Raw genomic sequence first — 17,822 nt, 5'->3', positions numbered from 1 at the left:
GTAGCAGGATAACCAGCCACGTGGAATCATCAAGTAGAAGACGGTAATCAGAGATAAATGATCGAGTAAGGCCAATTATCACGAGCTTATTGTGGACGGCAAATGGCGCTAGCCTGGACATAATAAAGAATCCATTAAAACTCACAAAGAATGTCCACATTAAAGAGGATGTGGAAACACGAGGTGGCATATTTGACAAACAGCGTACTTCAATCGTAGTGCTGCGTGAATTGCGACAAAAATGGGTCTAGACGCCTCTAAAAAATTCTGCCATTTTCGGGGTTAAAGATAAGGTTTTCATTGTGAGAGGTCAGGATACTAGTCATAGCACCAACCTGATATACTAAAAACGAAAGAGAGAATGGAAAAGCTCTATTAAAGGAGTATTAAAGATAAACGGACGCAACGATTGAGCGATGGAAGACCACTTTGAAAACAGTAATTTTAAAGAAGCTGAAGTATTATGGCCATAAGAAGGCAAAGAATATGAACTGGCTTAGTGGTTTGAATAAGATGTAATTGTAGCACGTTTATGATGAAAGTATTTTTGAAGAACGCAAAAAAATGAATCACGCTGAACAAGAAGTAGAAGGCGTACATTTTCGAAGAAGAGCGAGTGTGGAGAGGCAGCTGAGAAGAGAAAAACTTGAGGGGCTTGGAAACTCTTACATTTACAATACCCTGATAACAATGATAAGAGATGGCTAGAATCTACTACTATTATGGAAACAGGTGACTAGACCTACTACTCTAATGGAAACAGGTCGTTTTGATAATGGTGATATAATGGAGAATTAAGCTTTTATGAGGAAGAGGTAAGGAGAATAATTAGTTCAGACAAATTCTTATTATTAGCAGCTAGTATTAAAAGTAGTAAAGAGCAGATAGCATTAAAATTCTCAATTAGCAGTAACTTAAACATTCAAGTAGGAGATAATAAAATTGAGAAGATAGAAAACTTCACCAATTTGGGTATTCTTTTAGAATAAAATAGCACGGGAAATAGGATGGGAATATTACTGGCAAGAGAAATATCTCCAAATGGAAGGAAATGATGATGGATAACATATGTAATTACGTTAAGGATATAGCAACAATAAAAAAAGGGCTCTAGCCTCATTTATGAGGCAGGATGGCATCCTTTTGGATTGCGACTGTTTTGAAGAATAAACAGAATGAAATGAATGTAGAGGAGAGCCGACGAAAAAAATTGGAATATGGTGGGGAAGAAAGAAAGCTGCTGGGAGAAATTAAATGCAGGTGGAAAACTAGGGTGGTGGATATATCGAGGGTGAATTAGATACTGATAGCCGCCTTGAAAGACCGAAAAGTAAAGCCATCGGAGGAGATGATGGAAGATCACTGCTTACAAAAGGTTCTATGCATTCATCATACTCGCGGTAGGTCCAAAAATCCGCAAAATGTCTTTTTTAATTGTCATCTTTATAATCAATTGGACCAAACTTTGAATATATGCAATGATATCTTGAGAAGATTCTCTGAAAATGAAATGCCAAAAGGTCTTTTGGTTTTCTCTCATAATAATTGAAAGGTGAGCTAGTGGTACTTCATTATTAGATGGAGTTTGTAGTGAGAAAGATACGTGCGACGTAAGCAAGTAAAACTCTCTCGAGCGCCGTCGCGATAATTAGGATAAATTTTAACTCTGATCGCACTCATGCTGATAATTAAATTCGTTTTATACGTAAGGGCTTTTTGCGATTCAAAATCGGTGATCATAATGAAAGAAAATGTAGCAAGGATTTTGGATACATTTCTGTTCGTGTATTCCTTTTTGCAACTTTATACCCTATGGTGCAACAGGCCAAAGCTTCATTCATGTTCATTGTTGTAAAAAATTGAAGGCTCTTGTCAAAAATGTTTAATTTTTCATAATTTCTCATCAGTTGAAAATGTGGCTAAATTTATACCATTTAAATCATTAGAATATTTAGAAATATGGAATGAAATTAGAGCACATGTTTTTACCTTCGCCGAAATAACCAGGTTGGATAATTAGCCGTTTAAAAGAGAATCTTCCAATCCCCTCTGTCTCAATAGATAAAAAAAATGGGAAAAAATTGGGAAGGGCCAAGAAATTTCCTTGATTTGAAAACTTAGCTTTTGAATTTGAAAAGAGGTAGCTAGTACTGGAGATTACTCGAGGAACATTATATTATTTGCTCGCAAAGATCTCGTGAAATGATTGATAAAATGCCGATATTAGAAAATTAGACTTTTTTAAAATTATTAATATTACTTATTTATTTCGGTTTTCAACGCATTAAAAGAAAGGAGTATCACAAACCACACCTTCAGATTAAATTAATCGGAAAAGAAAACACTGCAGGAGATAAAGAAAAGACAATATCATTTGACCAGCGGCTAGAATTCATTTTATCATAAGAAGTGATACCTGAAAATTGCACAGCCTCAGAGAGGATGGAAAATAAGTATACTTGAGCCAAGAGAATAATAACGAACATTACTACTTATATGTAATACTAATTCCACTGAATCTTCGTAGGCAATCGACTAATAATGGTAGAAAAATTGAGATGACCACCTTTTTAATTATAAAACTCTAATTTTAGTGTTCTAAGCCCTGTTTCATTAGAAATCAATATAACTGGAATGTAAACATAAATACAAGATAACTCTAATTGAATAAATAATTGAAAATTAAATACATATACTATGCAACAAAAATACAACATATTATAACTTTAACTAGTGTAATATTTGCTTTGCTAGTATACGTACTTATTACGATATTAATAAACGTGTAGGCACTATAACATTGGGTTAAAGTTATGAAAAAAAGTATCACTATTAATTTAAAAAATAACAATCGTATATGATTTCATAAAAGTACATACCATTTCACAGTTTGAGTTATATAATTTAAATAGTCCAGATCCAACTCTAGACCCTGGTCTGAAAGTAATACTTCAAAGAACATGAGTTTTTGAATTAATGATAATATACTTATGACTTCAGAAGTGAACTTGCGCCAAGATATGCCCATCAACATTATTTCATCGAGAAATAGAGGATGAAGTAGAATGGACTCCTTAGTTTCAAAAACATCACAGAAGAGCGCACAGGTAAATGAGTGAGAGTAGTGGCTGGGGAAACAAGGCAATTTTCATTAATCACCATGTATGGGTGTACTGATCTTAGAGGCTTTATTGTAGAAAGGTTCTTTGAGAAAAATGATAGTGTGGTGGCGACGCAGAGGGCGCTGTCGTCTAGCGATGAAGCGCATTTTCACCTCTCCAGCTTAGTAAATAAGCAACATTTTTGTTATTGGGCGTCTGGAAACCCTCGCGAACTTCACCCAAGGACTCTTCATAGCCCCGAAGTGACAGTTTGATGCGCTGTGCCCTCCATAGGTATTATTGAGCCTTACGTTTTTTTAATTTCGTGGTTCAACGGTTACTGTGAACTCTGTGCGCTAGTGTGAGATGCTGGAGAACTTTTTACTCCTCAAAATGGAAGAGCATGGTGAGGAATTTGACACAGAAGCCTTTTGGTTTCAATAGGATGGTGCCATGGTTCATTACGCCCGTGGTGCACGCCAAATCCTGCAAGAACAATATCCCGGCCTCTCAATCTTCTTACGAAGGGATGTTCCATGGCCCACTCGCTCCCTGGATTTAAGCCCGTGTTTTTTTCTCTTAGAGGATACCTCAAAGCTGAGGTTTAGAAAGTTCGACCGAGGACCTTGGAAATTCTTGAGGAGGCAATTTCAGACTGCATCGCTGGAATAATGCAAGATATGCTGAGAAGAGTTTTCGAAAACTTTTTTTGAACGTCTCAATATGTGCATCGCTCACCAAGGTCGTTACCTGAATGTAATAATTGTGAAAACCTAATGAAAAAAAACGAAGTTCAATTAGTTTTCAGAAATAAAAATTTTGTGTAATTATGTTGTTTGGTGTTCTTACAATTTATCCTTCCAATGAGGGAGTCCATTCTGTTTCACCCTGCACAATTTTCAGCTCCAAGAGCTCGGCCGACATTTAAAGATATGAGAAAATACGTACTTTTGGTACATCACGGGGAAAAAATTAAAAAGGAGCAAAGATAAATTTAAATTAATGAATGAAACACATGAATTTTTTGGGAATCATCTGGAAGTAATAACTATGGTTCGAATAATAAGTGCATAGAAAACAATTGGAAAAGCTAGTCGAAAGCACCCGGTGATTCAAAATACTGGCCATTCAGCGTGCACTGAAATCTCCAATCGAGCGGAATGAAGATGTCTGATGGCCCTTTTTCGGAGTCTTTCCAGCACATCCACGTAGTTGGCAGCGTTTACTGCCTGTTCTTGAGGAACAAACTTCTTATGAACCACTCTCCTTTACGGTCAAAAAAGACAATGATCATTCTCTTCACTTTTGAATGGCTCATTCTTGCCTTTTTGGGCTAGGGGGACTGGTCGGTGTGCCACTTAGAGTTTTGGCGTTTTATTTCTGGGCCGTGTCAAAAACCCAGATTTCATCACCATTGATGACGTTGTCCAAATAATCAGGTTCATTTTCAATACGCTGCAAAAGTTCATTTGACATTTTCCCTCGGTTGGTCTTTTGGTTGTCTGACCACACCTTGGGCACGAGCTCCGCGTACACTTGCCTTATCGATAATTCTTCTGTGACAATGTGAAACAAAAGAGTACACAACAAGTTCAGTTAATTGGCGACCATCTTGATACTCAAATCGATGGTCGGAGTCCAACAATTGTCGAACACGAGCCACGTTGTCGACGGTTTTGCTGGTTGACGGCAGCCCAGAGCGTTGTTCGTCGTGAACCTCTTCCCGGCCCTCCTTAAAGGCCTTTAACCACCTAAATAAAAACTTGTGAGCAGGACAGAGCACCCGTAAGCCTGAAGAATCTTTTTGTTAGTCTCCTCAAGAGATTTTTCCAGTTAAGCACAAAACTTAACCACGTAACGTTGCTCGATCAACGATTCCATTTTTTTCATGACACGGGCGGCGCTCAGAGGTTCACAATAACTGACATCCTTCCGCTTACACAGCTTGGAGAGCACTGAGACTCGCTTCGCGGCAAAGCTTAGCGCCCAACCTGCATACTCCAAGTATTGTAGTTTCATCCCACTCCAACCAATAGGAGCGGTGTGGGAAATCTAATGGCAATACTTTCAGAAAGTTTTGCTTTCAGTGCGTTCTGAAAGTATTGTCATTAGATTTCCCTGTATATATATATACTAACCAACAAATATACCATTCGAAGCATTATACCAACAATAAATATATATATTGTTGGTATAATGCTTCGAATGGTATATTTGTTGGTTAGTTAGAAATGCTAAAATATTAATTAGGATTACCTTGATCATAAACTCATTGCTAGCAGCATTATTATCTCCTACTGTATATAAAGTAGTCATATTTCCTCTTTATTCACAGCTTTTTTTTACATTTTCTTACGTTTACAAGACTTCACCCACTCACTGCCTCAAATATAATGACTTTATTATTATTATTATTATTATTAGAAATACACATGTGCTGATAGACATTGTCAGGTGGCACCCAAGTCCCAAATAATTGCAAAAGATAATACATAAAACTAGACTTCAAAACACAAATCTCTTTAACAAAAAAAGTGAATCCCCATCCCATTTACAACCATTTATCAGCAAGAAAAAAAAAGATAAATTAAAAAAAAATTAAGCTATTACATATAATACCATACACCACACATCAATCAAATTATTACATATATGCCTTACATCTATTCTTAAAAGTATACACTCTGTTAGGAAAGGGCTCGAATATTTTTGCAGGTAAAGTGTTCCACTCAACAATTGTTCTATTTAGAAAAGAAATTTTTTTTTTATTTGTTCTCTGTGCCCGGCATTTTATCTTAAATTTGTGATCATTTCTGCCTATAAAATTTGGGTTCCCTGCCTCTTTCCTAAGATCTGCCCAAGCTTTCTCCCCCTTCAAAATTCGGAACATTCCACAAAGTCTGCTTACTTTTCTTCTAGATTCTAGAGGTTCCCAGCCCAGCGTTTCTAGCATGTCAGACACACTCTCCATCCTCCCATGCTTCCCCAGTACATATCGGGCAGCCTTTCTTTGCACCTTTTCCAGTTTTTTAATATGACCTTCTTCATGAGGGTCCCATACAAGAGAAGCGTACTCTAAAATTGGCCTTACTAGGGTCTGATAAGCCTTCTCCTTGGTTGCTCTAACGCTCCCTTTGAGGTTTCTCATTACCCAATGAAGAGTTTTGAAAGCTTTCTTATAGATGCACTCCACATTTAGCCCCCACCCTAAGTCCTTAGTTAAATATACACCTAAGTATTTGACAGTAACACTTCTAGGAATGACATTTTCTGAAAATTTATATTCCCTATTGTTTCCATTTACCTTATTGCTAAAAGTGATTGATTTGCATTTGTTAACATTAATATCCATCCCATTTTTTGTCACCCAATCTGCCATTTTATTAATGTCCCTTTGAAGTTTGTCACGGTCTCTGTCATTTTCGACTTTCCTGTAGATAATACAGTCGTCTGCAAAAAGTCTTATCTGAGAATTAATATTTATTGGGAGATCATTTATATATATTAAAAACAAGAGCGGGCCAAGTACGCTTCCTTGTGGGACTCCCGATGTTACCCTTGCTTTTTCAGAATACACTTCTCCTAATTTGACCCTTTGTGTTCGACCTTCCATGAAATTTCTGACCCAAGAGATTACTCTTCCATCTGTGTGTAGTGGCAATTGGCCCATCTTAAGCATTAAGAGATCGTGGTCAACTTTGTCCAAGGCTTTTGACAGGTCGACTATTATAGCATCCTCCTCTATTCCCGCATCCATAGAGTCGAACATTTCTTGGCAGAACCCTAATAGCTGAGTTTCGCAAGAGTGCCCTTTTCTAAAACCGTATTGGCGACTATACAACCAATTCTCACTCTCCCACAAGTCCCAGAGATAATCAGCCATTATCTTTTCTAATAGCTTGCATACAACTGATGTCAAGCTGACCGGTCTATGATTATCAACTAGTGCCTTATCTCCTCCTTTGAAAATTGGCGTAACATATGCCTCCTTCCAATCATTTGGCAGGGCATTATTGTTTAAGGTAACATTGAATAAATGATTTATATAATTTGAAACTACACTACCGCCCAATTTAAGCAAGTCAATTGAGATACCATCTGGCCCTTTTGATTTATTTGCCCTCATTTTCATAATTTTTTTATAAATTTCTGCGCTCGTCGTTTTAATACTTTTGGTATTTAATATTTTTTTGCCTCCTTGTTGACTCAGAGTTGAATCTACAGGATCCTTTTTATTTACCATAACTTTAAATACACTTGCATACCAATTGTTAAACGTATTAGCCTTTTCCTTATCATCAACGATTAGTGTCCCATCCTCTTTTTTTAAAGCTGTTATGTTTTCCCTGTTGTCTTTCCTCCTCCGGAGGTACTTGTAAAATTTATTTCCATTATCTATCCCGATTATTTTCTGTAGAAAACTATCTTTGGCTATTTTCTTTTCTCTATTTAATTCACGAACTAATTTTTTGTAAATTATGAGCCATTCCGAGCTCTCGTTCCGTTTTTTGTGAATCACTCTCAGTTTTTTCTTCAAGGATCTAATTTTGCGGTTGTAGAACTCTGGATCAGTATTTTCTTTAAGAATTTTTTTCGGGACAAATTTATTTAATCCCTCCTCCATTATCCCCTTAAATGTTTTCCAGATTTCTTCTACATTCTGCCCGCCACTTACCCATTGCGAATACTTTTCCCTTAAAAAGGTCTGGAACCCTTCCCTATCACCCCGTTTATATTGCCAAACTATCTTTTTGTTTACTATTTTATTAATTAGTCCTGGGTATTATAAATGTATTCAATCGAATTAGTCCTTTCAGAAACTTCCTCTGATCTTTGCCAAATGTCATACGTTTTCATTGTATTAATTTTCATCCGTTGTGTCCACATATTTTGCTAATTATATAGCGTTTTAATTCCGTATTAATTTTAAACGGACTTTTCCGAAGGGTTTTCTTTTAATATCAAAACGGTTCCGGCAAAACAGCAATAAACCATAATTAAAACCCCTCATATAAATACCCTCAAAGATTTCAGCACCTTATCTCACACTGTAGACCACTTCCCTGCTCCACCGAACACCGCACGATCACATTTGGACTGGCTGAAGGAGTAACTGACTCCATGCTGCTTCTGAAACACATCATCTTGATTTTCCGAAAGTTTACTTGAACGACCTCTAGCACGTATTACCTACAACATAATAGTTCTTAAATGTCTGCACTTATCTGTCTGCTTGTAGCGATATTACCTACCTTACTTATCTGTTTAAGTATACTTCAATATTCCATTATATTGAGTCCGTTTTTGTCAAGATTTCGATCCATCAATCTTATTTTTATAAAAAAGCTCACGTTACTGCGTGAGAAGTTTGGTGGACATGTTTGGATAGTTAAGAATCTAAGCAATCCGCCTCTCCGTCCCTCCTGCGAAGCTGAGACAAAGGCCAACCGTGCATATTTTACCCTTTTTACAATTTCTTTTACTGGACGTAATATTGAGTATTGACGTTTGAAGATGCGATGGTCTTCGGAAGGAGGGGAAATCTAAATCACAGAGAAAGTGATGCGTTAATTGAAGAGAACATGAGTCAATTGAAAGAGAAATCCAGTCTGCCTGGCGATCCACTTCTCAAAACGGATTTCTTGCATGGAGAGAAATTGGCATTCCTTCCTCCCAGAGAAGCATTCGGCACGGTGGAAGGCCTTTTATCTTAAATAGCCGAGGGATAGAGTAGAAAATTCTCTCACCTCTCACCCGACGCAGGATTGTCGCCACTTCCTGAATTAGCGTATTTGCGATGCAGATCCGCTACCTTGTTATGCTAGGTGGAGCGTGGAAGAGACAGAATGGCACCGTTCACATTGGTGGAATTCCTAGAAAAATAAGCAGGGTGTTCGAGACTTTGGCGCGCCATCGGGGGACGATCAGATTTTAATAATCAACGAATTCAGCAGCAAGTTCAGACGCATAATGATGTATGTGCATACTGGGCGTTTTTGTACCTTATGCTGATGGATTATTAATTTGGGATTTAGTTTTGCAGCAGTACTCCATATTATCCTATTCCCTACGAATATCTTCATTTCTTCATAGCTCCTTACACTGACATTTTATCTTACCTCTATCTCGTAGTTTAGTTTAATTAAATGTTTAGCATTCTTTAATCATAAAGTTCAAGCATATTTCATAGTATTTCTTTGGACTGCTTTGAAAACGATTCATTAATTGTTGTAATTTTTAGTGTTCTCCAGAGCTACTGTGCACTATGGTTGAAATTAGCCACAGTTTCCACTTAATAAGACTAAAAAATCTTTCACCTGAGCCTTGATTTTAGAATTTCATGTCAAATTTTCAGAATATCTTAGTTTTTAGTTAACCTCACAACATATGACCGCCCTTATGGCTGTTAACCACACATCCTATGAATAGGTGAGGCTAACTATGGAAATCCAATGACTTACCGTTCGGTATGATCTGTCTTGGTATGGTGGTGGTCTATCGTAAGTGATTATGGTTTCTTCTGATTCTCTCCTTTTTTTGTGTGGGCAAAAACTTCTAATGAACACATGTTTCGAATTAAGTTTTTCGCTAACATGTAAATGGGCTTGCACCTCTTTTCAGGGATTTTGAGGGGACATTTTATCCTTTTCCTAACCTTTAAAAATCCTTCCACTCACTTATCCTTTATCAATCCCACCTGGTGCTTGTGCCCACAGCCAAACACCTTTTTGGTGGATCCCAAGGTTTTTATGCAGATATTGATGAGTGAATTTTGCTAAGGGCTAATTTTCTGTGACCCACATAAGGACTATCATTTCAGACTGACAAATGAAATGGTTTCTTATGCCGGTTGTACTTTTTCCGATTCAAGTTATCATGAGTATGGGAGGCTTATGCATATCTACAACATCTAATAACAAGTTAAGCATATGCTGAAATATTATTAGAGATGAAGATAAACAACCATGGCTATTTTGTCTTTTAGAAACAAAAAATTAAAAAAACTACTTTTAATTTCTGAGCTTCCATTTTAGTGTTAACGATGCCACAAAGAAAGCCATCTTTTTTAGTTATATTTTTGAAATAGCTACATGTTCGTTTAACCTCACTGAAATAAACGTAGTACTCAGCTGAAAGCAGTTGCTTATTGTGACTCTGACGAGATGGCTTCCCTTTCCTCCGCCGCAATATGCGTCACGTTTCCGCCGTTGTGTCGTGCCTTTCTTCTAAAATTTCTTAGTTTAATTTACGCGACAGAAAGTGTGACGGGGTGGACACAGTCGGAAAATAAAGCCTGAGGAAAAGTACCAAATCTCTTAATATGGATACCAAATAATGCGTCGAAGAAATGCATGAAACTTTACAGTAATTACGTAATGTTTAATGTTTATGAATACATCTAAACAGAAGCTCAAAGGTCATGGTAAAACAGAAAATATCATGCTAAAAACCCTACATGCCTTCAACACTAAACTGCTATGAGTATATCTTGAAAAAGGTCCACAGTCATTCTGGTCTTACCCAAGCTCTAATTTTTCAGTCAGTCAAGGGATTGCAGGCATTGCTGAGTGAAATTGGAGACTCAGTGCGATAGATATGGGATGAGAATCAAAATTGATAAAACAAAAGTTATGCAATTTTCCAGAGAGAAAAAGGCTAAGCTAAATATCAAAATGGGAGGGAAAAACCTAGAACAGGTAAAACAGTTTACGTATCTCGGTAGTGTTTTGGACCAACAGGGCCAAAGTAGTAGGGACGTATGGAGAAGAATTGCGCCAGGAAAAGAGGCTTTCACAAGGAGGAGGGAGTTGATGACAGGAACGCTGAGTAAGGATGTTAAGAAAAGACTCGTTAAAACTTTGATATGGAGCGTAGTTATTTACGGTGCGGAAACGTGCTCAGGGAAGCAGGATGATAGAAGTAGGATGGAGGCTTTTGAAATGTGGGTGTGGAGAAGAATGTAGAAGGTGAAATGGACCGAAAGGGAAACAAATGACAACAAATGTACTAGGTATGGAGGGCGAGAAGAGGGGTTTATTGGGAAAAATCCTAAGGAGGTTTGAAAAAGAGATGGAGGGCGTATTGATCGGTAGTGGGATGCTGAAAACTGTAACAGAGGGAGAATGATAGACATACGAGGAAAGGGCAGGATCAGGATAGGGATGTTTGATGGGATGAAGGGAAGAAGGAAGTACACAGAGATGAAGAGAGACCTGGATTGTGTTTTGTTAGGAGTCAGAAAATATTTATTTGGTAGTTGAGTCCATCCAAAACCTACCTAAACCGGTAGATTAATTAACAATAATCTGGTTTTACAATACTGAATTACAGGTTATACGTTCAACAGTACATTCTTTGAACGGAGAAAATGGTGAACTGGTTAGGAACAGCGTGAAAAAGGCTAATATGTTTTTAACAAATTTCTCCATAGCATATTCATTAAAGATACCTTTGCAGTAAACGAGTTTTGTCAACCACTTGGAGGGCATATCCGTGACATAACTATACACAACGAAAGAATATAGCATCTGCTACGTCTGTAAATAATTTAATAAAGAATGCGACTTTTAATTGTCACCCGTCATTGAAGTAAATGAATTGAAACCTAATTCTGAGTGATGCATGTGCTGCTTTCTGTAAGCGAAAAAAAGATTTTTTCAAAAAAAAATACCTTTTCTATGTCAAAAAATCCCAAAAGAGTATATTTAAATCGGGCTTAGCCTATGCACTTTCTGAATTTTCACCCTATTTTGAATACAATTAGATGCACTGACTCCGCACCATCTTGGCATGTAATCTCCCAAACCAAATAAATAAATAAGCAAACAAATTGATTTTAGGATCTATATATTATTAAGATCAAATTTATATGTTTACAAAACACAAAAAATGATGAAAAGAGAATGAGGCAGGTAAACAATCTGAGGTTATTAGCCTTTATAGTGGCTTTTCCATTCTGTTTCCTGTAGCCTTGGGAGGTAGGCAGGTGTCAAAGCAAACGAAACGGAAACGTGTTAAGAAATTCTCCTAAAGTAAGGGAGAGGACATTGTGTCACAAAGAGCCTCCTCCTCTTAGGCAAGAAATCATATCTCCTCTCTTTTGTGACCCACAGTAAAGGAAATAGTTTGGTCATGGAGGGGAGCTTCTCTTCTCTTCGCTCTTCTTTCACAACCATGTTCTCACTCTTGCCACTTACGTGTCCCTTCTCGTTTTCCTTCATCACTCCATTGATGACCATCCCCATTCATCCCGCTGATGTCTCCCATCCAGCGACATCGTTATATCATCACCGCTTCATCATCATCACTCTCTAATGGGTATCGCCACCGGTTTCCACAACAAACTAAGGTGCTGATTTCATTTTTTCGCAATCAAATACCCTGCGTGATTTTGCTGGATTAAAAATATTGGTCTTCAAGAGGTTTGGATGAAATATGCACCATTATTTGGCTACAATGCTTAAATTACGGACGGAGAAAATATGTAGGAAATCCATTAGGTAAATGAAATGATTAATTTACGAAAAATACTTCATAAGCTTCCACTGCAATAGTTTCATTTTTTGTTTCTTTTATAAATTTCTCTCACATTCATTCTACAGTCTTATTCATATTTCGATCGCATATATTTGACATAGCTTTTTTAATATTGCGTATCAAAACCACTCCAGCATTGAACATATATCTTTTAAATGTTTTGTTGCACTCTCTGGATTGAGAATCTTAAAAAGTTTGATCTATTGACATTGAGTGTAAAGTTAGGTTAATTCCTATAGGCAATAAAAAGAATTTGGAAGGCTGATATTATGTTATTTCGATGTGTCGGCGAGCATCAACGGGGAGAGTAAAGAACTTGACTGCGAGAATACGTTAGCACCATAGCACTGTTAAATGCCATGTGAGTAATCAAGTGTGTGGGTGGTGGATGGGAGAGGGGTGGCGTAGTAATACGGGGGGGAGGGAGGGGGGAGAGGTGAGGCTACATCATTAGAAATTAGAAATGTCCGTTGGCGTATTCCGAATTTTGACTTGCTTGAAATATTTATCCAATTGTATAAGTGTGCGGTTTATGATGCATGGGGTTTATACTTTCCGTGAGTTCAAATTATAGCTTAGATAAAGCGTAGTAACATCTGCGTACTTATTTTTTACATTTTAATAAAACCCTTCAATGAAACAAAACTTCTTTGAGCTGAACCGGACCCTTTTCTTACATGCGTGCCTAATAAAATGTTTTTTCTATATTATCTAATTGATAACAGTTGTTTAACAATTTTCAACTTGCTTGTAATTTCTTGAATTTCAATTCGTGAACATCTTAAATTACATAATTCCTGCATATGCTCTAAATCGTTTGATAGTACCGCATCAACTGTGCTGTCTTTATTTCATTGTAAACCACTCTGGCATCAGGATCAATGTTAATTGCTAATGTGGGAGCTAAAACCTTGTTTGTCACTAATGATCAAGCGGAGTGGGGGACGTAAAAGATTCGTCTGCAGCACTCTTATATGTATTCACGATATCTACGGTGGAAAAGTCGATTGCTTGCATTGGCTGCAGAAATTTTTCGGAAGGTTCTTTGGCATATTCTGGAAGCATTTATTGAAAACACTGTGGAAGAATGAGTTTAATATGTTGGATTTATCTAAATTACATGTTACTTTATCCCCCTTTTCGTTGTTCAATGAGTTTACGGTGGACTTTTTTCCCTACACTTCCCTGACATAGGACCAAAGCATCTTTGGGTTATCGTTTAAATGCTCACCTAATTTTTTCCTTTTGAATTCCGCTAGCACCTTTCGGAAGGCCTCCTTGGCAGTGAACCTAGATGCTTTGTAATTCTGTATGGTTTCATTGATTTTATCACGGGAGGAATCTTTAACCGCGTTTTTTCATTCTGGCTTGGCACACCCTTTGCCGTCTTAGTGATTTCCGTACTTCAGATTTGTACCAACGGGGTTCCTTATCCTCTCTTATATATTTACTAGGTATACATCTCTGCATTGCTTAACGTGTTATCGCAAGAAAATTATTCCAAGTATCCTCGACACTCCTGGTTATGCTTAATTCGTCAAATCTAAGAAAGGAACAGTTTAACTCACATTTTAAGCCACCACACTCAGCTTTATTAAATAAATAAATTTTTCTCTTAGATTTGCTAACTTTTTCTACGCTTAGGGAAAATTTAGCGTTTACAGCCCTGTGATCACTGATTCCATCAATAACTGTTACATTTAAGACCTTTTCGGGTATGTTAGTAGCTAATAGATCAAGAATGTTCTTTCCCCTTGTTGGTGAAGTGACTAATTGATGTAGGGAATTTGTGGTGAATGTCAATAAGAGGGACTCGCATAAATCCTTGTCTTTACCTTCATTTATAAAACTGTACGAATCCCAATCTACTGTGGGAACATTAAAATCGCAACCGATAATTAGTCTAAGCTCATTGTTGTGGGATGTAAAGCTTTATATCTGCCTTTCTAGATCTAGTATTGAGTTAACGCCAGCATGGGGTGGTCTATAATACGCACAGACATATATTCTTTTCGCACTGGGTATTTTTACTGAGCACCAGACACTTTCTATACAGCTATCAGGAAAAAACTCAGCTCTACCGACGCTAGAGTTTTTTACCTCAATAAGCACTCCTCCTCCAGCTCTATTCTGTCTGTCGTTTCTGTAAACTGTGAAGGACTTGGGAAATATTTCGCTGTCGGCGATATCATCTGTTAAGCAACTTTCAGTCCTTCTAATGAAATCTGACTCTATGCTATGAATGAGGTGGTGAAATTCCGGTATCTTATTTTTTAAACTTCGGCAGTTAACTACTACTACGGAAATTATTTCTTCGTTTAAAACCTTGTTTGTGTGCGTTGCAGTCTGCTTTCTGGTGATGCCATTTAGTCTTTTTGGTGTCTTAATACACGATTGGTCTATATTCTTATAAGTAATTCTTTCTTTTGTTTCATTGACACTGTACGTACTTCGAGAAATCTCGAGATATGTGTGCCTTTAAAGAACTAAACGCATCGATGACTAATATTCGTATAAGGTTTAACCTAGTGCCACTATCTTGTAGAAGCATAATCTAGGTTTGAACATCAATTTCTTATGAAGGATCTCTTTGAAAGCGTTTTAAAATCTAAATTTATAGCCCTCACTTTGGTATTCCGTTAACCCGGTATCCAGATATCATGAATAGAAAGACTAAGTGGTGTTTTGGATGATTTATTTTTCCTATACCTATACTTGATACATCCGAGTTGGATGCTACTGTCTCTAATGGTTGGAATATGCATTGCTGGCAATGTTATGCTGAAAGGTTTTGCAGTTTATTGATGCTTCAGTGATCACAATCTAATCATATTGCTACTCCGTATCACTACCTTTTTAGAGGAAGGTAATATAATCGAGGTTCCAATCACGAGGGACTGCATTTTTTTCTAACGACTTGCAAACACTGCTCTTAAATGATAAGCGAAGCCTTTCACCGGCGCCATTTCAGTCATAGGTTTCTTTTGTACTTCGGACATTTACTTCATTTAATCTTTTGGAGCAGTTTTTCTATTCCTTCTTGAGAAGTAATGTGCTGTTCATGTCATATTTATATGCGCGAGAAATTTTGTTTGGTGCAAATGTAATTTTGGTGAAGACGTTCTGGGAGAAATCATTTAGAATTTCTTTTTTTTACGATGCCTGTAACAGTTTTGCAATTTATAGCCTTTAAAAATGCACAATTTGAAGTAAAAGGTCTGGTCACAATGTTCTTGAAATTTATTTATTACAAAAAATACTTCACTGACAAATTATTCCCTTCAAAATAGTCTCATCCACAACGTATACACTTATCCCTACGGTGTTTCCACCTATTGAAACAGTCCTGGAACGCTTCTTCCAGAATGCTCATAAGTTCCTCTGTCGAATTTTTCTCCATCTCTGGAAGGGTGGCAAATATTTTTCCTTTGAGCTGGGTTTTCCGTTTTAGGAACAGAAAAAAGTCAAGTGACGCCGGGTCTGGTGAGTAGGGTGAGTAAAGAAGCACAGCGGTCTTGTTTAGGCAAAATATTCACGAGTTCTGAGAGACGAATGAGGCAACGCGTGGTCGTGGTGCAAAAACTTCCTCCTAAGTTCGGGCCGTTTTCTCCAGATTCTCTCTCTTAAGTGTTTTATAACCCCCAGATAGTGTTTTATGTTGACTGTCTGGCTTTTGGTAGGCATTCGTGATGCACAAACCCCTTCGAATTTAAAAAAAATAATCAACGCGTTGACATTTGAGGAAACTTATCTAGCTTTTTTGAGGTGGGGAGACGTTTCACCAATCCAATGTGAAGAGTGTACTTTTGTTTCGATGTCATACCCTAAAACACGTGACTTATCAGCTGTTATGATCCTGGACAAGAAGGTTGCATCCTCTTAAGCTTGATAAAGCTGACCTGACACACTTGAACTGGATGTCGTTTCTGGTCTACTGTCATCAGGCAAGGCACAAATTAGGCAGCGACTCGATCCATCATCAAGTTTTCAGTCAGGATTTTATAGCACGAGCCATACAATGTGCCTTTTTCTTCTACAAGTTCCCTGTCAGCCAAATGACGATTTTCGCAAACGAGATCGTTCAATTTCTCGATGTGGGGGTCATCATTCGAGGTTGATGGTCTTCCGGAACGCTCATCCACTGATTGCCGCCCCTTTATGAACCAGGTAAACCGCCCACAACATGCCGTACGTTTCACAGTATCCTCACTTTAATTCTTGGTAATCTATTAAAAAGGTTTTTGCTAAGGATTTGCACGGTTTCACGCAGAATTTAACCGCATTGCTCCTTCAAATAGCTCATTTCCAGGGATTCAATTCTTTGTCACATTCCACGAACACCCCTTCACACCAACGGCAGAAACTATTTAAAAAAAAGGGTATCAACAAAGTGATTGAAGGTGGTTATTCGGGAAGTTTTCGTGGGCACAAAGCTTTTAAGTGGATTAAAACATAACCAAGTAGAGGCGCGCGCCTCGTATTTCTTTTTTTATATTTTTCGCCTTTGCTCCACATTCTATAAGCATATCATCTCACTTCTTCAGAAGTGTTTGGTGTTTATTTTTATAAATTTGTTTTAAAATTTGATTGAATTTGAAAATTTGAATTGACTTCTCTCTAGTACCTTATATTTATTTAATCATGTTGATGAAATTTAAATGGAATACAAATTAACAACTCCGTCATGTGTAATGCCTGAAAATATTTTTCAAGGGTGCTATACTATGCCAGGGATCCTCTAGCCTGACTATATTAAGTTCAAACTTTTAATTTTTCCCCAAGAGGATTAAAGTAATCTTTATTAAATGGATATATCGTATGCTTTTCCTAAATTAATTTTATTTCGAACCTTATTTTATTAAACCTGTTCTTTATTTACACCAAAATGGCTTTCTTGTTGCTAATGCCTGATATGTACCCGTTTGTGACACTCTATAAGATATAAGTCCTTAATATATTAAGAATTTTGCTCCATTTGTCAGAAACCTCGAACTCTTTTGGTTAGGCAACGCCAAAAGCATTCAGCAATATCAACATTTTTACGAGTGAAAAAATCCATATTTAACGTATCTTCATGCAGAGAAATTTTTTAATGAATATTATAAGTCAGTTTGGAACACAGCTAACTGCTCTGCACAATTACGTTGGCTTCTCCTTCATATTTCCTTTGTGGTTTACTCTAAA

This window comes from Hetaerina americana, unplaced genomic scaffold (assembly GCF_022747635.1).
Source record: "Hetaerina americana unplaced genomic scaffold, ioHetAmer1.1.p SCAF_12, whole genome shotgun sequence".
In the NCBI taxonomy this organism is placed as follows: Eukaryota; Metazoa; Arthropoda; class Insecta; order Odonata; family Calopterygidae; genus Hetaerina; species Hetaerina americana.
This window is presented reverse-complemented; position numbering follows the sequence as displayed.